The following is a 10,615-nucleotide window of genomic DNA, read 5'->3' on the forward strand; positions in this document are numbered from 1 at the left end:
AAAGGGTAAGCTTAGCCCTAGGTTCATTGGTCCATACGAGATTCTTGAACGTGCAGGACCAGTAGCCTATCGCCTAGCGTTACCTTCAACCTTAGATCGGATTCATAATGTCTTTCACGTATCCATGTTAAGGAGATACAGATCAGACCCATCACACGTGTTATCAGCAGAAGAGATTGAAATTCAGCCGGATCTCACTTATGAAGAAGAACCTGTTCAGATCCTAGCCAGAGAAATTAAGGAATTGCGGAACAAGAAAATAGCATTGGTAAAAGTTCTTTGGAGGAATCATAAGACAGAAGAAGCAACTTGGGAATCTGAAGAAACCATGCGACAACAGTATCCACAATTGTTCACAACAGGTAAACTTCGGGACGAAGTTTTTATTTAGGAGGGGAGAATTGTGACATCCTACCGAGTCGAGTCTTTGCAGAGAGTCGAGTAGTCGAGTTGAGTCGAGTTGAACCAAACCCGGTTGGGGTAGAATGAGATTATAAGTGGACTTACTTGAGTGAGAGAAAAAGATCAAAGCATATGGGTGAGGATTTATTTGCATTAAAAGATCAAGCTTGGGTCTTAAGTCGTAACCTGTTGACAATTGAGGTACCACTTAGGAAGTTTCACATAAAAATTCATTGATATTTTGATGGCCTACCTGTAATAACCATTTCACTTTCCCATTTTCATCTTTATCTTCATCTTCTTCATTTTCTTCCTTTCCTCTTCCACCTTCCTTTCAATTTTCATGGTAGTTAAGCCTTAACTTCAACTTCTCTTCTATCCAAGTAAGTAAACCTTCTTAAAGTTGATAATTGAATCATTTGGTGCTATTTTTAGAATATTCATAAGAATTCTTATTTATAGGTGAAGTGAGTTCAAAGGTAGTAGAAAAAGGAAGTTAAAGAAGAGCTCAAGCTTTTTAGAGTAAAGGTTTGATATCTCTTTTCATTTACCATTTTCTTTGCATGAGAATTTATGTGGTGTGTTGCTAATGAGACAATATTGCTTCATTTTGAGTGGGAGGACTGGTAATGGTGAGAAAACAGGGGAGGAATTGAATAAATGAAGTAAATAGTGAGTTTATGCTGAAACAGGTTTTGCTGGAAATTTTACCAGTAAATTCATCTTGATTTTGACCCCATTTAATGATGGAATTAGGAAGTGTCATAGAAGAGTTATTTGTTCCTCTATGTGTTATCTTTACATGGGTTTTTGAATCATCCAAATCGGAGTTGTATATTGAGAGATATGACCAAAAGAGTACAGACTGTGCAGGCTGGAGAACGCGACGCGCGCGCGCGAATTGCATGACGAGCTCGCGTTGCACGTCTCGCGCTCGCGAATTTGCTCTGCGCGCTCGCGACTTTCACCTGAAACACACTGACTCTCATTTGGCACTTCTTGCGCTCGCGACTTTGCACTGCGCGCTCGCGACTTGTGCCCGCAACCTCACTGACTCTCATTTGGCACTTCTCGCGCTCGCGACTTTGCACTGCGCGCTCGCGACTTGTGCCCGATACTCACTGACTCTCACTTTTGCATCTCGTGCTCGCGACTTTGCAAGGCGCGCTCGCGACTTGTGTTTTCATGCACTTTTGGACTTCATTTTCAATGCAATTGGATTCCTTTGCTCAACTTGTATGCCTCCAATCATTTTAAAACAAAAAGACAACATTAGAACATGGATCAAAACAACATGCAAGCATGCAAATGATGTGAAATCAAATAAACATTATGATTTATGAAGTTATGAACTATTAATATGATGTTGTGTTATATTATTGACATACCAACATTATGCTCCATTGAGGTTAGGTAGAAACCACTTAGATAAGGCTATGTCGCGACATAGGATAGCAGATCTGCACCCCATACAGTTTGGTACTCCGGCTAAAGGCCGTTGAGTGGATATGATTATGTATGGGCCATAGCAGCCAAGCATACAGTATTCATCCAGTTTCATATAGTTTTTTGTTGGCTCAAGGGTCAAAATGCTTATCTCGGATTTTGATGATTATTACAAAACAAATAAATTTAAATTATATTATTTGTGCTAATTTTATTTTATGCAGAATTTCTTTGGAAAGAAATTATACAAGGCAAGTCCTACATTGAGAGTGAAGATTTCGAAGATCCTAGTAATCTAGGCATTTAGGAAACTTTGTAGGATAGAGAGAAAGGTTACATATGAGCACAAAAATCTTTTTCTCTCTCAAAAGTATTTTCGAAAATTAGATTTTTTTTTAAATAAATTCCTTTATTGTATTTTCGAAAATATTTCTTTAATTGGATCGAAATACTATTTTAAGTAATTATAGCATTCAGTAGACAGTGTTCCATGAAATGTTATATCCATTAATGTTTAGTGTTTTATAATTTTTTTATTACACCTATCCCATCACTTATCTTTGCCTTGTTCCCTGCTTTTATTGTCATTTTGTATTAAACAATTAATCAAATAGTTATTTGTACCGAACACTTTTATTTTAAACCACTATATAAACAATTAAAACACTAACAATTAATATTTAACAGCTAACCATCAGTACAACAATTGACAGCTATTAAAATAGCAACAACTATTAGAACAACTAAAATTGCCCAAGCAGACCCTTAATATTTGTAACAGCTTTTAGAGATTAGGGAGCGTTTCACCAAGGGTTCAATTCCTAATGTTTAGCGTTTTAGATTTTATCTTTTGACACTCTTACCTATTGTTTTTTCCTCTATTTTTAAGGCTTAAAATCTAGGTATTCTACTTGCCATAACATTCTTTTTGAATTTGGTACTCTTGTTATTTATTTGATTTTTATTTCTCAAATTTTAAAGGAATATATGTCATTTTAATTATTTTACTATTTTATTTCTTATTGTCTTAAAATAAGGACAAGAGCATGTTGTTAAAATTAAAAAAGAAATTTATTTTTATAATATCATATTTTACTTAAGGGCATGTTCAGTAATACTAATTGTTATAGTAACTGTTAACTATTCTAATAGTTGTTAGCTGTTTTAGTAACCGTTAACTATTATCTGTTAGATGTTAATTGTTAATTGTTAATTGTTAACCATTAATTGTTTATGCAGTGGTTTAAAGCAAAAATGTTTAATAAAAATAAATGTTTGATTAGCTGTTAGAATTAACATGATAAAAAATGAAATTAGAACATTGACTTAGAATTGAAGTAGACTAATTAATAAAAAAAAAGAAGAGTATACATGTATACAGTGACAAGTGTTAAATTATTATCATTTTTTTTTAATTTTTTTCTATAACAAAAGATTATTTTTTATAAAATTAAAATGAAAAGACGAGAAATTTCTTTTTTAATTTTAACAACATGCTCTTGTCCTTATTTTAAGACAATAAGAAATAAAATAGTAAAATAATTAAAATGACATATATTCCTTTAAAATTTGAGAAATAAAAATCAAATAAATAACAAGAGTACCAAATTCAAAAAGAATGTTATGGCAAGTAGAATACCTAGATTTTAAGCGTTAAAAATAGAGGAAAAAACAATAGGTAAGAGTGTCAAAAGATAAAATCTAAAACACTAAACATTAGGAATTGAACCCTTGGTGAAACGCTCCCTAATCTCTAAAAGCTGTTACAAATATTAAGAGTCTGCTTGGGCAATTTTAGTTGTTCTAATAGTTGTTGCTATTTTAATAGCTGTCAATTGTTGTACTGATGGTTAGCTGTTAAATATTAATTGTTAGTGTTTTAATTGTTTATATAGTGGTTTAAAATAAAAGTGTTCGGTACAAATAACTATTTGATTAATTGTTTAATACAAAATGACAATAAAAGCAAGGAACAAGGCAAAGATAAGTGATGGGATAGGTGTAATAAAAAAATTATAAAACACTAAACATTAATGGATATAACATTTCATGGAACACTGTCTACTGAATGCTATAATTACTTAAAATAGTATTTCATGGACCATAGAGAGTCAGCTTACAACTGCTGCAGTTCATCTGTAGAAGACTCAGTCTTCAGGGTAGCTACTCATTTTAATGTGTATCTTTTGTCTAGCCTTTTCATGGCATGTACAGGGCACACAGTTGGGCCCATTTCATTTTGTAAACTAGTAACATGTCTTGTAAATATAAATTACATTATTATTGTAAACAACATCAGCATGATATTATATTCAATATACATTATGATTTCAGCATGTCAGGCCATACAGTCAACCAGTTTGTAGCGTCTCGGTTTGGTTCATTCGGGTTTACGGGTGGACCGGGAAGGGATGTTACAATTTTTCTTTGACAAAGTATAAAGACGTGAATGAGTTATACACGACTTATTCAATGAACTGCCTATAAAAGGAGGCAAACGAAGCTCATTTAAGCACAGCACAACACACCAACAGACACAGCAGAAAGACGAAAGAAATGTAGAGAGAGTTAGTTATTTAGTTTTAGGAAGGGTTTCCTAAAACTAAGGAGAGTAAAATAGTGAGGAAATTATTTTGGAGTGTTTTTGGGAACCACTTTGTGTGCCACTATTTTTGTATTACTCTCTTTGTAAGCCTACTATTTTTAAATAGTGGAAGAATGATTCGGAGTTTGTCCCGTGGACGTAGCCCTAAACAGTTAAGGGTGAACCACGTAAATTTCTGAGTGTCACAACTTTACTTTTCCGCTGCGTTAATTTTCTCTTAATTCTTTGTGAGGGCTCAACAACTGATATTAGAGCTGAAGCAAGTGGTACCTGAGGCCCAGCAAGTGGTATCAGAGCTGATTCCTAACATAAAGTTGTTTCCTTAAATTTAAAACCAACCTTACTTATAATGGATTATCAGGTATGATTAATTACAGTGCAGGATGAATTTAATTAATGGTGTCATATATTGAAAAGTAAAATGAAGTCTAATAAAATTAAATAAAATAAAAGTGCAAACAAAAATTACAAATTCTCTTGACCATTGGAACTCCATATGTTAGGAGATTAACACTATCGAAACTCCAATTGTTTTTACAAATTCTCTATATGAAGTTATTTCTATTCCATGATATGAATAGGAAATTAGACGGGCCAAAATTATGTTCTGCAAATAAAATACATTTTATTGAATTTTTTACTACTAATTCATGGCCATGGCTACAATACACTCACTCATGTATGCAAATTAATAATTAAATCTATAACAATTTGACAAAAACTACAGTTTTTTCAAACTTAATATGTACCAAGTGAACAGTCTAAAATCTAATTATTTTAATTTCATCAATCAAAACAGCCTAATCTTTTTTTATAGATTTTTTTTTTCACAGAGAAATAAATTAGAAATAGAGAGGAGAACTGAAAATTAAAAAAAAAAATGGAAAACTCTATTAATAAATGTAAAACTTCATAATAGCTAATATTAAATGATAGAATCAAAATTTCAAGAATGAAAGGATAAATTTTGCCTTAATGAGATTGAGAAATAATATAAAATGATAGAAGCCAAATTCACTTACGCTGTTTTCAATGCTTGCTTTTTGTTGCTTTACTTCATTTAAATTTACTAATTATGGGTTACGCTTACCTTCATTTTTTCTTTGACTTTTGATTAGAAACTGAGTATTACTCCTCCCTAATGTAAACACAATTCTAAATATCTAACCAATTTTAAATTTGCATTATTTTGTTGCCAATGGAAACAATCATGACTAACTAAAATTCGACAATGGAGCAATCTCATGTGCTAAAATTCATGAATACTTATTCGGTTATAGGTCCTGTAGTTATTTTATGGCTCAATATATAAATTCATCATCTTTCTTATTACGAAAAAATTTTATAGTATCATTAGCTTTCACTTTAATCTATTGAGCACTTCAATTTATAAAACTTTGAAAATTATTATATCAAAAGTTATACTAATCACATATCAAATCAATATTTTGCATATAAAAAATTAAAAACTTTAAAAATTGTTACAATTAACTTGACCAAATGTGAGATTATTATAAAAATTGAAATTTAGAGTGCCACAAAGACGATTTTATAAAGTCCAAAATGCCACAAACTTCTTTTTTTTTTTTTTTTTTTTTTTGTTAAACTTCAAAAATTAAATTATGTACTCGGCGATTATTTTATTTCTGACACGTACGACTCACTTTTCAATAGGGAAAAAATGCCATAAAAAATCTAAAATATGATAGATTAGAAATAATAAAACCGATGCTTCTTTTATTAATTACCTTCTTTAATTTTCTACTTTCTAGATTTTAGAATATTAAAGTAATAAGGAAGCAAAGTTCGTATAGAATATCGTAATATATATATATATATATATATATATATATATATATATATATATATATATATATATATAAAAAGAAATAGCTGAAATTATATATTGTCCTCTTATAAGTTAATGTCAAGTATAAAATGTTTGTATTCAACATTTATGCACGTGCCTTGTCAAGTATAAGGAAGCAATTTTCTTCAATATTTCATATTCCAGCAAAATATATTTCAGTAAATCTATCTTTGCATCCTCACAGCAAAACACATCTTATTACATCTCAATTGCACAAAAACACAGAAAAACCCTCTCTCCTACAAACACAAAAGAAGATAAAATTAAACCTGAAAATTTTCCAAATGCACAAAAACATCAAGCTTCCCGATCGTCCCTCTCCCACACTACAATCAAGTGATTGAAGAGTGTATTTCCATTGAGACCAGAAATCAATCATTGCCATGGCAACCTCTCTGGACTCTCAAAATCCTCTTTCCTCCACAACACAAAGCTCTTCTTCTTAACCAAGTCAAGAAACAAGAGAAAAAGTAACCTATATAATAAAGTACTGAATATTAAATTTTTGCCTACATCTCATATTTAAAGTAGATGATTCATCTAAAAACTGGACTTTACTTTTTTTCTACTATCAACAATATGTAATTTCTTTAGAACTGAAATCTTACAATCCAAACTTTCCAAATTACCTATTAAAAATAATGATTATTTATAAACAATCAAACACAAATTACAAACTTGAAAAACGAAATTCAAAGTTGATAATCAAGAGAGTACATAGTAAATTACTCACCAAGAACATGCAATTAAAGGCCAAAGACAGAAAGTGAAATCAAAAAGAGAGCAGAAAGAAGCAAAACATTTAGGAGATAAGAGTAAATTGAAGAAAACTTGAGTAAAAAAGAGAGATAACAAATAAATTCAAGGAATAAAACAGAGAAGAAAAGCGAGAAACAGAGAAGGAAGGAAAAAAAATGGAAACCATCTGTCTCTCCAACACTATGCATCATTAACATGTGTCTTAGCTTTTGACAAATATGTGAAAAAATTAAAACAAAAATTAAAAACACATAATTTGAATTTACAAACTTTGGGTTCAATGATAACTACAGATACCATTACACCAAACTCATACGTTTAAATTTTTCTACTACCAAACTATACACGACATGCTCAAACAGAAGAGGTGGGCACTGATGAGCAGTGCAACTCCCCCGTTTTAGTATATATATAAATTTTTTGGAGTCAATCTTTTGTTTCTAATATTTACTCTAATCAATTTCAATTTGATTAGAAAGAAATTTTGAAATACTTTTGTAGGAAATATTTTTTAAGAAAAATTTTGAAAATTATTAGATATATTAATAAAATAATGGAGCATAAAGAACTAAAAGATAATGTCGGACAACATGATTTTTTATTTTCAAAATTAAAAATATTTCAAAAACAGATTTGGTTAGTAATATAAGTCTAAAAATTTAAATGCACACTGAGCCGTAATCTAGTGGTGTAATCTAGTGGTAAGTACAAATACGTTCCGACAATAGATCTGAATTCAAATCCCTCTCCTTCGATATCCAAAAAAAGAGTCTAAAAAATTTAAATGAATATTTATTTTCAAAAAACCAACAGAGTAAGGACCTGTGTCATGGACGGATGGATTTGAGTGCTTAATATTTTTTTGAAGCCCATATTTAACTTTCTTATATAAGTACTAACCACTATATATATATATATATCTTGTGGACTCTGATAGAAGCCCGTAACCATCCTAGTCCCCAAAGTGGAACTACTTGTATAAAGTTTAAAATAAAAATAATAATTTTGATTTCCAACCATTGATCTGATCGTCTCAACGAATCCTAATGGTAGTGGAATTTTCATGATTGGGACGTTTTTATTGACCAGTTCATGGATGACAGAATATCATAACATCTTAGCTGAAGAGTCGCTATAAATATGCATTACCATATTACCCCCCCTAACTTAATTTTTGTATATATGAAAATATTATTTTGATTATTTTGAAAGAAAATTTACGACAATTTATCATTTATTCATTTTGTAGCTTAATTTGATTTTTCCAGCCTTATTATTTATTTTACCTTTTTATTTCTTTTCTTTTACATATCATCTAATTACAAATTTTTAAAAATATTTTACTACCAAATGCTAATAAATTTAGCCACCCTCAACGTGACCGAAACCCAAAACAAAACCAAAAAGACTTGTTCAATCCAAGTTTGACCAATCGCAGTGAGACAATTTTTTAATTCTTTATTGGAAGTGACATATATTATTAATATAAAAGTATAAATAAAACTTAATAATATTTCTTATTTTGTTTAAAACAGAAACAAGTCTAGGACAAAGGGAATATCACATTCGTAGAAAAACAATTAATTGATAATTTAAAAATAATAACCATAATTATTAATTTGATCTATTTTTTCATATCCGTAAATTCAAGTTTTAATTCATAACAGCACAATTTATATTATTGAAAATACGTTCTGAATAGCACAAGTAATCCACAGAAGTCAAGAATTAAAATATTTTATAGATCAAAATTATTAATTTTGAAATAATAAGAAATAAAAGTATAGTAAAGCAACTTCATGGGTTAATTTTATAATTAATGCTCCATTTGTTTCCGTAAAGGAAAATAATTTGCTGAAAAAATATTTTCCAAATGACTTATTTTCCGTTGTTTCGTTGTAATATTGAAAATTAATTAAAAATATTAAAGTATTTATCTCATAAGACCATAAAATATATTAATAATAATAGAAATTTTATAATTTAAAAGTTTTATTGTTAAATATGAAAAGAATGCAAAAAAAAAAGTATAAATTATGAAAGCCGGGCCATTGGTGCTAGCCACTGATGGTGGTCGTCGGTGGTAAACGATGATTAATAAATAAAAAATATATAAATTTATAAGGTCTGTCAATATTCGAAAAATGTTTTACTCTTTCGAAAGTAGAAATTATTTTCTTTAAAAAAATGATTTAAACGTCCCAAACATTATGGAAAATATTTTTCCTGTAAATTATTTTACAGAAACAAGGAGAAACGAACGGAACCTAGACCTTCATTTGATTTCAATTTCATTCCCAAAAAGAGCCAAACAGACCTTAAAAACTTTTCCAATAGTACCCAAAAATAAACTGATAAAGGATGATTTATTATTTCTCTAATACTCTTATATAAATGACATGACAGCTTAATTCTGAAATCAAAGTCGGAATTCTAAATCAAGAAACTCTGAAAACTAAATTCATATAAAATATTCAAGAAAACACGCATAAACCACTAAAAACCAACTGGGGGTGCATCCTGAGACGAAACTTACCTGCAAAATCAGGATTCAAAACTTCAAATCGCCACAGCTGGATGGTTTCCGAGCATAGAAACACCTATACTGTAGAGAATGTTGTTGGATACAGAAATTAATACTGCTGTATGAAAAATTAACTAATCTCATACAGTATTAATTAACTGTAATTAATGGCATCAAAATGCAAAAAACAAGAACGGATTAATATCATATATATTGAAGATCTGGCAAAGATCTTCATCCCTTCTCCTTGTTCCATCTGTTACATCTTCAAGAATCAGGATCCTCCATTATTGAACAAGAGAGAGGAAACAAACCATCTCTATCATAAATTGACCTACAGCAGTCTCTGTCACTTAAAAATCCATCAATTTATAAATCTTTTTCAAAGAAGCAACAGGTAGTAATAAAAAACAGAGAATTGGATTTTTGGACTATACTGGGGAGCTCCATTGGAATTTGAGGGGTCATTTCAGGGTTTCAATTTGGGATGATGAGGATGATCGATCACCTGCAAATTCAAATTCGCCCATTAATGCCCAAATTTCTACTCTGCTCATCGCTTCCTTATTTATAGGGAGAGGCGTGGGCGTGGGCGTGGTTTGGTTTTTTGTGCTTTATCAGCCGCGTACTTGCTAGCTGTGATCGACACCCCTTTTTCAGGACTTTTTTTTTTTTGGAAAAAATAATATTCAGTAATTTTTTAATCAAAATAATAATATTATTATTATTAATATTATAAAAAATACCTCAGGGGATCCATGCTAAACCCATGTCGTCGAATCCTGATTGATCGTATTTGTTATTGATCTTTCAACCACTTTGCTGCCCTCTTCCATGCATAATTTATCTTTAGATAATATTTCATCCGTTCCGTTCCATTTGGTTGTAGATTTTTGAGAGTTTATTAATTATTTTTTTAATTTTATTTATATTTATAGGTGTTTTGTAGCAAAATTAATAGGCAATTTTTAATTTTAAGACGCGCAATTTAGACATTCTACTATATATT

At 30.3% G+C, this 10,615-nt stretch overlaps 1 long non-coding RNA gene across 1 annotated transcript; it reads right to left on the reverse strand.

Moving 5' to 3' along the window:
* Nucleotides 1-6,429: 6,429 nt before the first annotated feature.
* Nucleotides 6,430-10,406, reverse strand: LOC119370234 (uncharacterized). The gene is made up of 2 exons (XR_005177787.2): nucleotides 9,619-10,406; nucleotides 6,430-6,798 (listed from the first exon to the last, which is right to left on the reverse strand). It is a non-coding gene; the product is annotated as an uncharacterized LOC119370234 (long non-coding RNA).
* Between the last annotated feature and the right edge of the window lie 209 nt (nucleotides 10,407-10,615).

Source organism: Jatropha curcas, chromosome 8 (assembly GCF_041381405.1).
Source record: "Jatropha curcas cultivar XTBG-Jc1 chromosome 8, XTBG_Jcur_1.0, whole genome shotgun sequence".
Taxonomy (NCBI): Eukaryota; Viridiplantae; Streptophyta; class Magnoliopsida; order Malpighiales; family Euphorbiaceae; genus Jatropha; species Jatropha curcas.